Source organism: Falco punctatus (assembly GCF_963210335.1).
Source record: "Falco punctatus genome assembly, chromosome: 1".
Classification (NCBI taxonomy): Eukaryota; Metazoa; Chordata; class Aves; order Falconiformes; family Falconidae; genus Falco; species Falco punctatus.
Genome location: NC_137580.1, coordinates 41,483,192 through 41,500,939, shown reverse-complemented (window position 1 = coordinate 41,500,939; position 17,748 = coordinate 41,483,192). Strand labels below are relative to the sequence as shown.

The following is a 17,748-nucleotide window of genomic DNA, read 5'->3' as shown; positions in this document are numbered from 1 at the left end:
TTAATAATAATAATAAAAACAACAACAACAATAATAATAATACTTTTTTACAGTTTATGATGAATCAGTTTATTTTGGTGAAACTGTAAAACACATTCCAAGTGACCACATGAACTATTAGAGATTGCACAGCAAATCTTGGTGTTGGGTAAATTCACTTTGTCCCTCTCTTGGCATCAGGATTACAGCACCAGGATTTCCTGAAGAGTGATGCTGATTAAGTCTATTACAACTATATTACTGAGTTTGGGGGCATGAAATAAAATTTGAAGGTGACATAAATTTTCTGATTTATCCTTTTGCGTGTGCAGAGGAAACCACAGAAGAAAAAAAGCCTTTTTCTATAAGAGGGGTTGGTTACTCTCCTACTTTCAAGGCAGAAGTTGTAATTGAGGATAAAGTCAGTAAAAAATTTTGGAAGAAACAGCTATTGTGGCCTCAAATAAAAGGTCTTTATAGATAAAAATCCTGACTTCTAGAAATACTCTTCAGTTTATAAGTGTCAGGCCCATGAACGCATCAGGAGTAGTCAGCATGGATTCCCCAAGGGAAAGCTATGCTTGACCAACTTGATAAACTTCTACAGTTAAATGACTGGCTCGATAGGTGAGGCTACAGCAGTGGACATTGCCTACCTAGACATTGTCTATGTAGGCAGTAAGACTTTCGACACTGTCCCAGAAGATCCTCATAGAGAAGCTGATGAAGTATGGGCTGGATGACCAGACAGTGAGGCGGACTGAATACGGACTGAACCACTGGGTGCAATTCAGTTGTGCTGCAATTCAGAGGGACCTTGACAGGCTGGAGAAATGGGCCTGCAGGGCCCTCATGAAGTTCAACAGGGAGAAGTGCAAAGTCCTGCCCCTGGGGAGAAATGACTCCAAGCACCAGCATGTGCTGGGGGGCACCCAGCTGGAAAGCATTGTGGCTCAAAAAGACATGTGTATCCTAGTGATCACCAAGCTGACCATGAGCCAGCAAAGTCCCCTTCCTGCAAAGTCAGCCAGCGTTGTCCTGGGCTGCTTTAGGAAGAGTGTTTTTGGCAGGTTGAGGGAGGTGATCCTTCCCCTCTACTCAGCACTGGTGAAGTCACATCTGGAATACTGTGTCCAGCTCTGGGCTCCCCAGTGCTGTAGACATACAGAGTCACTAGGATGATGAAGGGACTGGACCGGCTTTCCTATGAGAAAAAGCTGAGAGAGATGTGTCTGTTTAGCCTAGAGAAGGAGGGGATCTCATCACCTGGAGGGAGGGTGCAAAGAGGAAGGAGCCAGGCTCTTCAGTGTTGCCCAGTGACAGGACAAGAGGATTGTAGGCACAAACCAAGACACAGGAGGGTCCCTCTGAACATCAGGAAATGCTTTTTGACTGTAAGGGTGACTAAGAACCAGTACAGGTTGCCTAGGGATGTTGGGGAGTCTCCATCCCTGGAGATATTCAAAAGTCATTGGTGTATGGTCCTGGACAACTGGCTTTAGGTGGCCCTGCTTGAACAGGGGTGGAATAACATGACCTCCAGCGGTCCCTTCTGACCTCAGCCATTCTGTGATTCTGTGCCTAAATAGCTTCCAGTTTTATGAAATTGAAGATCTTCAAAATAAGATCAGATATGTAAAAGCATTTGCCTTTACAGACACCTCCCTGGCTGTTAAAAGAACATGTTCTCCTAAGCCTACCAGGTGGTCTGAAAATTCCCTTTAAAATGTTTCAAATGCTTTATCATTTGATTTAAAATATCCTAAACCAAAAGGCTTCTAATTATGCATTGCTCCAGGGAAGGAAAACAGCAGGTTTCTAGGGTTCTGCTGTTGGATTTCACCCTGCCCATCAGAGTCGGGGGTAAGAGATAGAAACAGTGTGTGGTGGAGCAGAGAGCAGCAGTCAAGAAAGGATGACAGAGGAGCCTGAGAAGTTGCTTGTTAATTATGGTCCAACTCTTGAAAAATTTTGTCAAGAGGCAGCACCAGACGTAAGCCATTTTTCAATACTCTGTGAGCTTCCCAAGATAATGAGAAAAGCTTGTGCTTTTTTATTTCTTTTTTTCCTTTGCTCTGTATGCAGGTGTTTGTGGCCACATTGCAGAGCGAGGAAGGAGCTATTAATTTCCTTATGAAATGATATTTGAAATTTTCATCCCTTTTAACAAACTCATCCATTTCACATCACCTTTGCTTCTAGGCAGTTTCTACAAATCAAGCTGAACATTCAATTCATGTTGTTTTTAATGATCTTTCTTGCTGATATTTATAATGTGCCTTGAAAGCTGAGGCAGACCATGGGTTAGATATTTAGTATTAATTAATGTTGCTCCCCTGATCATGCACATGCTGAGGAAACTAGTAGTCATGTTTAATACTGCGAGACAGGCTGGAGGCACTTGTAAACTGCTCATATATTTAAAAGGTTTCCCTCCCTGCCTTTCTTTGGAGATTGAATTCATTTCTTCATGCTCTCTTCTCTCTTTTAATTGCGGCAACCTCACTTCTTCAACCTGAATTTCACCTCCCTCTTGTCCAGACTCCCATTGCCTCTGGCTCTAGCTATCTTAACATTTTTTCTAGCACACGTACTGGAACTTTTTCTATTTGTTATCAGTGACTATACAGTAAGGTGTTGAAAAGTAAGAGAAGGCTCTGCAGCAAGGGTTCCCAAATACAGAGAGGACACAGAGGTTGATTTCACGTCCAAAAATGCATGGGTTATTCCTACACTGGTGTATAAATGAGGGCCACATGTTCTCACTGTGCTAAATGTCATGCAAGAAAGACCAAAAAAATGTTCTGCCATTGATACATTGTGAGTTAAGATAATAGAACATATAGATATGAACAGAACAGTAGATAAGGCAAAGGAAGTCAAATTTGACAGTTTGGGTCAATGCTGTAAGAAAACTGTATTAGTTCTATGGAGCCAAAGATGTTCAGAAAATCAGCCTTCCCTTCCCTTCCCTTTTCTATAGTGTCACTAAAATTTTACCTGCAGGACTGCAGCAGACTGCAGCCTAATGAACTGGTGTCTTCTCTTTGTTCAGGCGAGTTTGCCCTGGCCACTGAGGAACCCTGTTTACCTTTTACCTCTGAACCCACCAGGATCTGCAGTGATCAGGATGCATCCCAAGAGGTTTTAGTCTACACTCAGAGCATGTAGGCTCAAGCTGAAGCATGGTAGCTTTCTTGTAATGATATCCCGGGTGATAAATGACCAATACAGCAGTAGCTGTGCACATTTCTTCCCTGCCTCCTGTGTTTATTTTCCGCTTTCCTTCTCCAAAGCAAAATGTCACACAGCTTGTGCCAAGTGTGTCTCGGTGGATATCACATAATTCAAATAGAAGAAAGGTGAGGTACATTTTTCCCCTCTCCAGCAGGTGAAGTCTGTTGGAGCCATTGTTGGTTGGATTTGTTATACCCTGGAATTGTCTCAAGCTTAGTTTGGGTGATTTTCCCATGACAGCAGATGGGAGAACACAAAACCTGCATGTTGGAATTATTAGTTTGTATGTTAAATGTTGTGTAAAATCCATTACTCTGAATTTAATTCCTAATTTAGATTGGCTCTTTTCTGCCTTTATAGTTTCCCAGTAGATCACTATCCACATGTAGTCTTAGACATTTCCTAAAGCCCTTCCTTAGGCTACAAATACCCCTTCTATCTTCCTTCTTCTCTCCAGCTGCCATATTCCTTCTTTAATTCCTTCCTCACCATCTCAAGAGAAAGTTAGTGCATGTTTAAGGTCTTGTTTCCCCTTTCTGGATCAGTGTGGTATAAACCTAATCACAGTTGCTGTTGAGAACAACACAATGTCACCAATGGAATTAATACACAAGGAGTAATAATATGTTTTTAAATCTCCCCCCCTCTGTCCTAGAACGTCTTCAGATGGGCACAAACAGAATGTACCAGGTTTAAGGGATATTAACAAATCTCAATAAAGCTAACTAGATTTCACAGAGCTATGCATTTCCTGAGCTCACTGTTCACTTACCTCCAGCGCGTTGGTGACGTGCCAGCAGATTGATTTGCAAAATTTCTGTCTTTATGACATGCTATAAAGTATTTTATGGGACCAAAGACAGATACATCCCTGTCTTAGAGAGCTTCCAAATTACAGCTTAATTAAAACACTGTGAGACACAAAGGGAAGACAAGGACACGAGATAAAAATCAAGGGGTTATATTCTTTCACGATGGATTCCCATTACCCTAAACAGGATCATACCAGGGAACGTATGTCTCTCAGCAAGATTTCTTTTATGACACTGTAAATACAGCTAGTAAATGCGAGAGTTTGCATTGTGTTGGACAGGGAGAAGTGAAGGTCAGTTGGAAAAGGAGCAGGGAGCCTCGGAGGTGTAAAATGGTCCTTGGAACAGGGTGACAAAGAGCCTGTTCAGGCAGATTCCTTGCAAAAAGGCAGGAAACTAGTGTGATGGAAGCCAGGCTAAGTCAATGAGAAGACAAGGGAAGAAATCCCTGTTTGTGCCTGTGGAAGGACTGAAATCACCTCCACAAGGACTGAAATCACCTCCCCAGGGCTGCAAGTTCTGCATCACCCTCGGAGTCTCGCAGTCGCGGGAAGCAGCAATTGCTGTTGGTTTAACTCCTGCTCTGTTTATCTTCCTTTCGGTTTGGGTACTGGTGCAGAACCTATTACACAAAGAGTACACCGAGTAGAGAGGAGGATGATAAGCTGTGTGATAAAAGCATGTTTATGTCATTACATTTGGAAAATGTGATATTGATATTGCTTTTATCAAAGGAGCAACAGCCAAACTGAAGGCCTGTAGGACTCAATAGCAAAACACCCATTTATTTCAGCCTGGCCCTAAACACTTACGAGAGATAAGAAGCACTTCTGGGGACATGGAAAAGCGGTATCTGGCTACATTTTAGAGATGTAACAGTGTTCAGGTGAATCTATACTACCAATAAATATTAAAGCTGTTAGGCTCACTTATTTAGAACTGCAATGCAGGAAGATAAATAGTCTTGTCTTAGCTCAGGACACCTGAATGTCAGGAAGATGTAGGTGAAATGACACCCAGAAACAAGCAGGGGAACTTACTGATTAAGGTGAAGGGACTGGCTTGAAAAGAAGGAAAAGGTGAACTTAGAGCAGGGGTCCACAAACTACGGCCCGCGGGCCAGATACGGCCCCCCAGGGTCCTCATTCCAGCCCCCGATATTTACAGACACCCCTGCCCACCCATCCCCACCCACCCCTTCCCCCGCTGGGGGTTGGGGGGGGAAACCAAACAGCCGCAGATGACTGCCTGCCACTTCATCTGTGCGCCGGCCCCCTGGTTAAAAAGTTTGAGGACCCCTGACCTAGAGGGATATAAGGCAAGTTGCTTTAGAGATTCTTCTGCACTGGAGACATGTGATGCTGGGGTCCTGCCTTGCAGGTCACATCTGTAATGTCAGTTGGAATTAAGTTCCAGATTAAAGACCCTGTATTTAATTGTCTATTTGTAGGGATGGTGTTTGAGGTCCTCCTCATTGCATAAATGCATACTCTGCATACAAAATACGCATACAAATTATATGCTTGAGTGGGAAGTGTGGGGTACTGACATTGTTGGGATAGATCAGCTAGGATTTTCTACCATGAAATCTTAGAGAAACGAAGCAGTGCAGTTCTTTCAGAAGGTTACATTGTACAAGGTCATCCTGGACAGTAAAAGATGCTGGTTTGATTCACAACCTCATAATAATAGCTGGAATATTCTTAGCCAAACCAAATTATGTAGCAAAACCACCACAAAAGCAGTTCAAGCCAGTATGTTTTATTTTGCAACTGAGACGGACTGAGAACCCAACCGGTGGTTGTCAAGGATCTGCTACTGGGTGATAATTCAGTGCTTTCAGTCGTGCATCCACATCCACATTGTTTGGGAACCAACAGAGGGAAAAACAATGCAGAGGAAGACGAGCGTGTGTGTGTGTGTGTTGAATTTTATTGAACTAAAAATGGAAGTATGAAAAGAGGCTGAACAGGCAATAAGATGCACACACAGGAAATTTTTGGCTTCAATATAATTCAATAATAATTGCAAACTACCAAGGTTTAACATTAGCCTATTAGTAGTGGTTGCACTTTAATATTAGAGCTCTAGATGAGGAAAAATGAAAGGTTTACTTCCTCCTTGTGGTACATGGTACATTGCAAGAAAAGAGAAAATACCTAGAGGAACACATAATTAGTTAATACTAGAAAATAGTGCTTCTTTGTTAAAATCATCAGCTTGCGTTGAGATCCATATGTGGCTGCCTCCTGGGCATTGTTCTTTTAGCACTATTAATTGTAGCTGATGGTATTAATTGTCTTTTGCGCTTGTATGTCAAATGTGGTAAGAGCTACATTGCAAATGCAATCTCTTTCTCATCTTCATTTTCAGAAATAAGGCTGGGAAAGATTGAGGAGAAGAGGCTCAGAGTCATACCAGCCTTGTGTGAGGAAAAGTCTCAAAAATCTCCCCAAGGAGACTTGTAGCATTCCTGTTCAAACTTTGTAGTAATAATGGGGTTTAGTTTAATATTTTATGGAGGGATATTTTTTTAAATTGGATCAGAATTCTGCCTTAAGTCTTCATTAAAAAGACATCTCCCCCCCAACCCCACCCCCAGTTCTCCCCATGAAGCTGTAGATTCTCGGAGCTGTAGATTCAGCCGATTTTGTCTTAGGGATAATGAAGCATCAAATGTGCTCACGGACAGCACTCATTTCAGATGTATCAAAATAGCAGCATGCGTTGCTGTGTGGATGATAACGCTGTTCTATACAGTAGTTAGGAGGGGAGCACAAGTTCCTATATCCAGCCCCAGATGTGGCTGCATTTGGTGGCATATGCTCCAGCACTTACACCCTCATGCTGTAAGCCTGGCCCACCGCATAAAGTCTGTTACAGGGCTGTGGTCTGTGCCTCTGAAATGTGTGCTGTTGTAGCTCAGGAGTCTATAAATGCAAAAGCCAGAAAGCCCTAGTGCAATCGCTTTCTGTTATCTTTTTCACAACCTGAGCCAGAAGAACCATGGTAATTTATCCTGGATCCTGTAAACACAGAGCTTGCCAAGGGTCTGCCTGAGAGGTCCTAATTGCAGCCACTCTATCCTGGTCTGCGTGGGACCTGGGGGAAGCATTGCATAAACATGTGAAGAAAATTGCATAGGTCATTACTCAGGTTCCTCATTGCCTAGCAATTTGGGCTGTCATTTACAGATACACAGATAAAGTCCCAAATGGGTTTCATATGGGACCAAACAGGGTACCCTACAAAACCACTGGTGCACTCAACCACACAAAGGGGAGAGGCAGACCCTGCTCTTCTCATCCTTCTTGTATGTGCTCTTGCCAGTGTGGGAATTTGTCCACACAGACACACAGACAGACAGACAGGCAACAGCAGAGTAGCAAGCAGGGTCTGAAATGTAAACCTTGGGTTTATCGAAACAAAAATCTATTGACTTCCTTCACTTGCATTTCTACCAGGCTTTTTGGTCACTAGGCGAAAAGAAAAATCAACAAAGTTTTAATGATTTTGAATCAAAGTGTAAATTCCCTTTAAGTCATGCTGCTATATCAGGATGTTTGCTGCCAAATTTGGAGCGGTAATCAGTGATTTCCAAGACATAATTGGAATAGCTCAATTGGCAAAACCAAGAATTTGAGCACCCACCTTCCAAAAATGAGGTTTCTTCGTGATGCCAGCTCAGAAATGAAGAACAGAAGAATCTTTAGTAACTGCTGAGAAATCTGGGCAAATGTACCTGTATCTTTGTAGTCAGGGGCTTTATTATCTTAGAAGTGTAGAACTTATTATAGTGCAATGCAACATGTAAAACTCACTGCGTTCTCTTGAATTCATGTTTTTCCTTGCTTTTAAGATTGCTGGTAGTGTCCCCATAAAACTGAAAGACCCCAGAGAGACAGTGGTTTCTCTGTGACAATTTCAGTCTAAAACTCTGGCTGAAACTGCCACAATAGATGAGGGAAACAAACACAGAAAGTCCAAGCAGTTTGTTCACAGATCCCACAGAAAAAATAGATGCCAGAAAACTGAGCTGTGATAATGCAGATACTTATCCAACAGGCAGCACAACATGGAAATTAAAAACCTGCTCTTTGTTTGCTGAAGTCCTGATCCAGCAAGGGTTTTCTGCAGAAGGCCTGATATGAAAAATAATTGTAATAAATACTAAGGAGATGTGTTTCAGGATTTTCTAAGTGAAACTGTAAACCATGACAAATCTAGTAGAAAGAAAAAGAGAGAGAGAAAAAAAAAGGCAAAGACAGAAATACAGAAAAGGAAGGGGGTGGGTGGGGAGAGAGAGCGAAATAAGTAAAGAAGGAAAGGAAGAAGAAACGAAAGAGAAAGAAAGGAAGGAAGGAAGAAAAAAAAAGGAAGAAGGAAAGAAAGAAAGAGTGAGCACAAGCAAGCAAGCCTGGAGCAATGGGAGAGAGATAAACTCAGAGGTAGACTGTTAAATTCATTTAGCAGCCAAAGAATCCAAAGATACCAACTCTCTGTTATCAATGTGAGCTGTGCTGCAGGCAAAATTTCTTTGGCGCATTATTGACCTTTAAAATTACATCCTACTCCCAAATCTTGCTCCTTGCTGCTATCTTTTATTATACTTGGCTTTCTTACAGAAATTGTTTATCAGTCTGCTCTTCTGTGTTTACCTTAAGCCTTTCAGAAGCAATTACGTGGAGGATGGACATAACCCAAAATAACAGGTATAGAACAAAACAGAAAAGAGACTAAAAAAGCTCAGGATGAAGGAAAAAATGGGGAAAGGACTGGAGCTGAAAGAAGGAAAAAGTAATATAAATAACACAGAAGAATCCTTTCACTTCCCATTTGCTTACAAACAAGTTGGGATTTGACAGTATTGCAGTATAAAATATAGGAAAAATAGAAAAATGACCACCCTTGATCAGACCAGATGTCAGGTGCACAGCCTGTGAGTAAAATAATACTGAGAGATGCTGATTTCACAAAACCCAGAAATGGCCCTTTGCTAGACTAAGACACCAGAGTTAACCTAATCCACAATGTCACCAGGAGAAACTGCCTGAATGCTGTCCTATTAACTGCAAAATGGATGGGCCCATTGAAGGTGGTACAAGGTATCACCTTAGCACAGCCAAGCAGGGTTGCCATGTGGTTTCCAGCATCACTGCCATACTGAGTATGGCTCCGTCTTCCATGTCTTCTGAGTTTTGCCTTGAATGTTACAGTAGATACAAACAGAATATAATTTCCTTCTAGATGTGACTTTCTCAAAGGATTTTCTTTCTGGGAGTGTTCCCAGGACATAGCTACCCAGATAAAAGCTTCATTGTTCCTGCCAACAGCAGTCTTCAGATTCCTTCTGATCTTCAATCAAAGATATAAAAATAATTCTGTCTCTCTATATGAATGGTTCAAATGACACCGAGGGGGACAGGGCACTATGCTGCTTTCCAGGGTCCTTTACACTGCCATGTGAGGTAGAAAAATACTGTAAGAAATAAAATAAAATATAGAAAAATTGAAAGGCTGCAAAAAAGCCCATCCTTGAATCTTCGTTGGCTTGATATGGCAACTTGCTGCTTTTTCGAGTCTGATTTTGCTCCCATTGCAGAGGGACAACACACAGACAATGCGTTTCCAGCAGGCTCATGTCAGCCAGTGGAGGGGTGCTGGGCATGTGGCAGAGGAACCTTCCTTTATCCTTGTTATGTATTTCAAATTTTAGAATTACAAGAAATGTCAGATTGACAACTGAGCAAGTGCTGAGCTAAGGCATCTAGACAAAATGACAGGTTCTCCATACATTGTGGCCACCATGTCTCTGACTGGAAAATCAATCTTCAGTCCCTGGGAGTTTCTGTTAAGAAACTTCGTTATATCCTTGGTGACCACTGGTGAGCTCCACCACAGCTCGATAGATGACAAAACCCAAGTTAAAAGCTGTCATGGTACCTAAAGGGCATCTAAGCCCCACCTGTCTCCTACACATTTTCTATTTTGTATTACATACAACTCATCACTTAGTGTGCTGGCACCTCTCTCTCATGTGTGGGACAAACAAGGCACAAGTTATCGAAGAGTTAGGTGCTGCAAGGCTGACTGCAAAAGCCCTTCACAGAGTTGTCTCTCCATCTGTGGAGACCTGTTTACACCACCTATCTTCTCCATTTGTAAAGCAGGATGAAATAGCCCATCACCATCTTGCCAAAGTGTTCTGCCGATAAACATATTATAAAGACTATAAGGTGCTTGGAGACCCAGAAGGTATAAGCATTATTAGCAGATTATGGTGTAGGTGTCCCGCTGAGACCCCTGAGCTCATTTTCATGTAGACCAAATAGTTATTTGTCAACAGCTAATGATTTTTTACCTTCATTTGCCCAGCCTAAATTCTAAGTTGTGGTATAGAGTTCATTTGGCAGCATATCAGTCAGATCCATTCAACTCCTGGGTTGTTCCAGGCCTGGAATTCTGTTTTCCCAATGCGTGTGTTCAAACAGGGCAAATTCAGATGGCACAAATAATCAGACTAGTTGTATTTTCTAGTCTCAGGCTGACAGAATTTGAACTGTGATGTTTTCCCATCTAATACAGAGATATACTTTTTAAGGTGATAAGGCACTTATTCCACTACACTGCCCAGAGCTGCATTATTTATAATAATGTAGCTTTGGGAGGGGGAGAATTTATTTTTTTGTGAACTTGTAATCCATAACGTTGTGAGATAACATAGTTTATTATTTTTTATTTTTATTTATTTATTATTTATTTATTTGTTTGTTTATTTATTATTACTTGTTCATCTAATAATCCCACACAGAGATGGCCTTACACATATGATGTTGTTTTACAAGGATTAAATTAGCTATATGATCAATTTACCTTCCATGCTAAATTATTCTGTCAATTATTCTGCAATTTTTCCTCTCCTCACAATGACTAAACAGCATGTCCCTTTATTTTCAAATATCTATGTGGAATGTCTGAAGGATACAAATCCTCTTTATCACAAAAGACAACAATGGGAAAAAAAGGTATGTGTTGATGTTTGTGTCTTTGTGTGCTCTGTTATGAGTTTAACTCACTTTGCTCACATATCTGCACGTATGTATGTATGTGTGTTTCAGGACTCAGAGAACAGCATTTTCCCATGGTTTCATTAATCACGTCAGATCTTCAGTTAAATTTAATTGTAAGCGCCAGTCTGAAGAAATTCATTTTGTGGCTATTATCATTAGGCGGAATGGTTAGTGGTTTAATACCACCCTGTAGAGGAAACCCGTGGAGCAAAGCATGAAAGTGGTAATAGCTATTGCATTCTCATTTTGAAGGAGAAATTACTCATCAGCTGATTTTTCTGCTTTAAGCATATTATCTCTTAGTTATCCATGCAAAAGAATTATAAATTTGTGGAAAGTGTATCTGAATAATCCTTCACCCTGCGAAGCATTAGGCACAGTGTTTGATGCTAACAGTGAGTATGGTAGCCTGCTGGCAATATACTTTAGACTTGTGGACAGCCTTTTGGCTCACCTTCTGGCCTAAATGGTTCTTGAAGAGCCAGGTGCACAGCAGCTGCTTTGGTTGCCATCCAAGACAGAAGGGAGCCCCACTGCGTTAGGGATCTTCTCCAGAAAAAACTCTTCTTCCTTCACACATGACTCAAATCTCATGATGCTAAGCTTATCTTCACTATTTCGGCTGTGTCAAGGGGCTTTAAAGTTAAGGTAGCTAAAAATAGTGCCCCTCAAACCAGACCTTACCCCCCCAAAAGAATAAGAGGCAGGACAAATATTTCTTTTAACTACAATTAAGAGACATGTTTGGAAGTGCGCTGGAATTATTGCTGGTGTTTTCAAGATGTAGGAAAACTTTTATATGCAAAAGTGTGTGTTGGATCAAAAAGTCTTCGTATTTTCCATGAGTCCTTTCTGAAGCTACATTGGTATTGCCCTTATAAGGGAAATGAAAATTGTTTTTCTTTTTTCATCACTCAGCCTCTGCTTGCACCTTTGACAACAGTGTAGCTGTCAGGTTTACTTGTGGTGTTACTATATCTTGATGTATCAGTTGGTGAAGGCTGGAAGGTGAAAAATAGACATCAGTTGACATGTTGTTCTTTAATTTTTTGCACTGGCCTCCATGCCAAAATATCCTTCTATTTCTCATCTCAGACCTGGCTTCCTTCCATATCCTTTCCCTCTTACAGTTCGCCCCAATGGCTTCATCCTTCCTTCAAGCAGATGGCTTAGCTCACAGTCTCCCACCAAGGAATGGTCACTGCGCCACATCCTTTCCCACTCCCTAGATTTTACATGCTTCCTTTCATTTTATTGCTTGCTAATAAGGACAGAGAAAGAATTGCTATGCACAACCATCACAATTACCAGGTACACACAGCATTTGTCAGCAAGGGACCCCATAACTCAGCTGTTGACTCTGCCTCAATTTCTTGTCATTTCTTCTCTTTTGCTGAAGTTTAGCAGAAATTTGTCTGGAGTAATCCTATGTCCGTCGTGCTTAGAGTCATAGATCATAGAATATAGAATGGTTTGGGTTGGAAGGGACCTTAAAGGTCAACTAGTTCCACCCCCTGCCATGCAGGGACACTTTCCACTAGCCCAGGCTGCTCCAAGCCCCGTCCAGCCTGGCCTTGGACACTGCCAGGGATGGGGCATCCACAGCTGCTCTGGGCAGCCTGTGCCAGCGCCTCATCACCTCCACAGTGAAGAATTTCTTCATAAGATCTAATCTAAATCTGCCCTCTTTCTTTTTGAAGCCATTCCCCTTGTCCTATAGCTACCAGATATGGGTGCTGGATCGGGCCATTGAAGTCTTCACTGAATCCATGTGATATCATAATATTCTTTCCAGATCTTAAATTGTTTTGTGAGAGTAGAGTTTTCTTTGGGCCATAGGGCAGTTCAGTATCAAAAAATTATTTCAACCCCTTAGGAAATCCCACCGTGATCATTTTGGGGCTATTTACTCAATGAAGGCAAGGTTGAATGAGAAGAATTACAAACATGTCCTTTCTTACTCTGCTGTGTTTCTTCACTTACAGCCTGGTGCTTTACTAGAATATTCTCACAGGAGATGAAAGTTTGAATCTTTTCAAGAAGAGAACAAAACTGAACCTGGAGAAGTGCTATAACAATTCAATTTGTGGTTCAGTGGGTTCATTTGTAGGGTTCCTTTTTGGCTCCAGTGCTTTGATCTCACATTCACCCTGCAAGCCTGTTAGATTGCTCCCTTGTTTCCTTCTCAAGAAGAACAGCTCCCGGATCTGGACTTACCACACACTCATGGGTGGTTGGTGTCAATGACTGAGGCCCTCAGGCAGTGTCAGAAGAAGAATGCTGACAAGGAATTTGGAGATTCATGTGGGAATTAGATGTGAAAGAGGTACCAGCAACCATTCTTTTCCACTCCAGCAAAAGTAATATACTGACAAACACAAGCAGAGAATTAGATATTTTGAAAAAATTCAGATAAAAAATCATAAATATCTGTGGATTTGAGGTGTACCAGTTTGTGACAGCAGATGAATCAGTCTTATTCTAACCCCTTAAATCATACAGTCCTCAGTTTAATCTGGATCCCTGTTTTGTCCTACACGTCTGTGTTGTGGCCTCTAAAATCTTGTGAAAAGCCCAAAGATGCACTGAAAGTGGTAATGGAATCACAAAACTTGTTATGTCTCCATTGTTACCTTAACAAAGAACCACTTCCCACCAGTAGGAATTTACAGGCCAAGTTTCAAACTTTGACTGTGACCTTTAAGACCAAAAAAAAAAAAAAAAAGGTGCAGATAGAGTTTCTCTTGAAATGGGAACATTTTGAATGGAGCAAGGGCCTCAAATATTACAACTGGGCTGCAGCTGAAGATGGAAATATCTTAAAGAATGAGAAGTCTGAAGATAGCAGTGTCCAATATAAACAGCTTTTTCAAGTGTACACAGTTCTCATTAACATGCTCTGGGACTCTGTTCCCCCTCTGCGGTCGGTTTGCAGAAGGAGTCTGACAATTTGCTATTGCTTCTAGCAAACTGATTTAATTCCCCATCTAAAGCCCATTGAAGTCAATGAGAAAAAAATCCTCTTGTTGAGTTGGTGGACCTTGGCTCAGTCTGGCATTTAGCTGACATAGCTGAAATTTGTCCCCTTGAGCCATCCAGAGGTTTTGTTGAACTGAGCTTTCCCTCACAGTGTGAAGTGTAATAGGCCATAGTAGAACACATTAGTGAAAAAGGCAGCCAGAAATCTGGCTTCCTTGTTAGCATTGCTATATGAGACTTGAGATCTGTTAAACAACCTTGAAGACTCTGAAACAAAAGTCACAGATTGCTGGGGAATTTGTATATGTGAAAGCCAAGAAGCAATTTGAAACGCTCTATCTGTTTCCTTTGTGATCAAAGGAGATAAAAATTGGGGGGGGGGGGGGGGGGGGGAAGGTGAAAAAAAGGAGAAATAAAGGAAAAGATTTGCTTCTGCATTGCTGTAACCATCTGTTACAGCAAAATCACATGGATGCAGAGCAAGATGCACTGCAGGAGACCAGCACCTGGCCTGGCCTGGCAGAGCAGCATCCAAGCCTCCGAAATGGCCACGCTGTTTCTGTGTGTAAGGCGTGCCAGAGCAACGTGTACCACAAAGGGGTTCTTAAAAAGCAGAGTCCTGAGCCAAAAGCCATCAGATTCAGGGTGCTCTGCAGAGAGAAAAAGGCAGAAGGCAACAGTTTCCCTTAATTTCCCTCCACCCCTCAGGGTACTTTATTTGTAGGGAAGTCCTTTCTATTTAGGACTGGTAAATATTAACCCTTCTCCTGAAAGTAGGGACTGAGGTCCTTTCTTTGCAGAGCTTGGCAGAGTGTTATTTCAGTATTTTTCTGCACAGCAGGTTGTTTCTACTATATATTTACCAAATAGCTCTGTTACCAGAGCACCTGGGGGAAACAGAGCAGATCAGAGTGCCAGTCTCTTCCCATTAGCTGGATTCAAACCCTGTGTTCAAGGACAGTGTCATATGCTGCAGAGTAAAAGGGCAGCTCCCCATCCATTCTGCTAAGAGGTTCCATAATACAGATAGTAAATGAGGGTATTGTCCAGAAAAGATGCAAAAGTGAGATAATTGTGTTGCAAAGCCATTAATATGCTCCCCAAGAGCAGGTTAGGGTTTGAGTTCAGTTTAGGGGACAAAGATCTTAACCTCCTCTTCAAGGACTAGATGTATATTTTAAATAAATTTGTGATGGTATAACCTGAAAAAAACCCAACTGCAAAAGCAAGGATACCCACTTTCACATGATAGCATCAACTGCTGCATCAGGTGGATTTGCTTTTCTCCCTCTCTCTGGTCCCACACTTCTCTGAAGTCAAAAGCCAAAACTTCAAATCTCTCTTCCTCTGTTCTTCAGATCACGTAGGCTGGGTTTGACAGGTCGGGCAGGACACTCAAGCTCATTCTCCCAGGCCCTTGGTGAGTGCTGCAGACCAGGTACAGGAAGGGAAGGGTGCATGGCATCCCTCTCCATCACCGGCTGTGGCAGAAAGGAAAGCCTTTCCATCCCTGTGTGCTGCACGGAGAACCCAGCCAGCCGGCCCTGCTCAGTGTGTCCTTCTTGTTCCAGCTCCCTCAGGCAGCTGGGCAGAGAGGCATGCGCCGTGCTCAGGGCAGACAGAGTTTAGGGCTGAGTGAGGCTCCAGAGCTGAGCCATCGTGGGGCTAAAGCTGGATAAATGTTTAACCTGCCAGCCTGGGGAGAGGGCTGCGATGTTTGGTGTGTGCATGCAGCGTTTGCCCCCTATTACTGCAGCAGTAACAACAGTGCTCAGGAGTCACCATATTTCCACAGCAAAGTGATTTAAAATCCCAGAATACATCAACAGCATTGATCCAGAAATATAATGTATTTTGCAATGGACCTGCAGAGTGACCTCTGCCTGCGTTCCCCATGCAAATTTTTGCTGTACTCAGAGCTGTGTCAGACATTTCTTACCGAGGATTTCTGTAAGTTATCTTTCCTAAGAGAGCTAAACAACCATATCTTCAATTGCTTCCAAAGTTTTCTTTCCAGATCATTACATTAAAGACTGTTTTCCCATGTGAAGCTAAAGGCAGGCTGTTACTACTACCTACAGAGCTTGCTCTACCTTGACAGCAACCTTGCACTGGCAGTTTTTAACTCAAAGTATTCACCTTTTCAATTTTTAATTTTGTTTTTTATTACTCCTTCAGTGCAACCTGAGGATAAACACATGAACATTGAAAGAGAAGCAAGCTGTCTTAAATCTGAAAGCCTAATTTTCATCCTATTGCCTCAATTGAAGCCACCTAACATTATCTTCACTTATGTAAACATGCCATGTACCAGAGGGTCAGAAAGCATAACAGAGCTGATGTGATGTTTTGCACAAACCTGGCAAACCCTCACTATCAGCTGAACAACTGCAGAAGGTGTTATTTTCACACATTCAGCCAACTTGCAATTCTGCCCCCCTCTATCCTTTTTGCACAGAAAGAGCAATTATGAAGGTGTCTATTCCAAGCAGAAGCTAGCTGGGCTAAGCCTCACTAAAGAAAAGCGTCACTGTATTATGGCTGACTTGCCTGTGAAACTCTGATCAGGTTGTTGGGACAGAAACTGTCTCTCAAAATGCTTTTGCTCTTTTGGAATCTGGCATACTGGGTCCAGGTTACTATTTTCCCCTAGGGACCGTCTCTGTAAACATAAACAATGGAGTTAAACCTGCATTCTGATGTTATCCTGAATGCCTGTAGGCCTAGACTATGGAAACCAGATAATATATATCCTGCAAGAACCAGCTGGTTCCCTTCCTGGATCACTGATGAGTGAGTATCCTGACTAATCAGAGCCTTGACATAGCTGGCTTTGACATGATCTTTTGGGATATGTAGCAACAGAGAAATAAGAGAACAAAAGAAAGATTCTAGTTCTAAAGCTCACACGTGACAAGACAAAGGATATTGGGGAAGCAATCTCATTTCCAAAGGATTGGAAAATGGGAAAGTGAGTAAGAGACCGCAGGACAGAGTTGTTATGCTTTGTTACTTTATACCAGCTGGCAGGAATGTGAAATTGTAGGCATTAAAGACACAGATACTGAGCCGCTGGAACAAAGTGCAAGTCTGAAAACAAATATATGTCTTCTCTAGCAAGGCATAAGGTCACAGGTATCCAAAGAGAGCACACTTACCAAAGTGAAAGAACCAGGATTTGCCCCTGTGATACGTTCAACACAATCCACGCTGTGGTACACGGTCAGAATATACTAGTAACCTTTGAAGCTGTTTATGAGCTAAACACTGTTATGTCCCCAGCTGTGCCAGGGTGATTTCTTTCTATTATCTTTTTTTATTGCAAAGGTAGAGCTACATAACACCTGCTGTATCCAGGCTGTGCCCAGTCTAATTTTAAACATGTTTGAGCAACAGGATTTCTATCAATTCCCTTATGAGGCTATTCTGCAGTCTTAACAGATCTCACTGTGATGGAACATCTTTCTTGATACCTACTTCCTCAAGTTCATCCCATCACTCATGAAAATCTGCACAGACCTTTTCATCATGAGAATGACTGTTCCTGGGACGAATTATCATGTTCTACCCCTAACCAAGACTAAAGAGTTTTATCTGTGCAACAGGGAATTTCACAGTTATTGAGTCAACATTTTTTAGACTATCTGGTACTATTTATAAACCTCCCCCAT

General features: G+C 42.0%; 1 long non-coding RNA gene across 1 annotated transcript in view; it reads right to left on the bottom strand.

The window, feature by feature from the left end:
* Positions 1-17,748, bottom strand: part of LOC308059177 — a 49,847-nt gene that overhangs the window by 11,370 nt on the left and 20,729 nt on the right. Inside the window, exon 2 of the long non-coding RNA XR_013926156.1 lies at positions 27-5,201. This is a non-coding gene — a long non-coding RNA (uncharacterized lncRNA). The remainder of the gene's footprint in view (positions 1-26; positions 5,202-17,748) is intronic.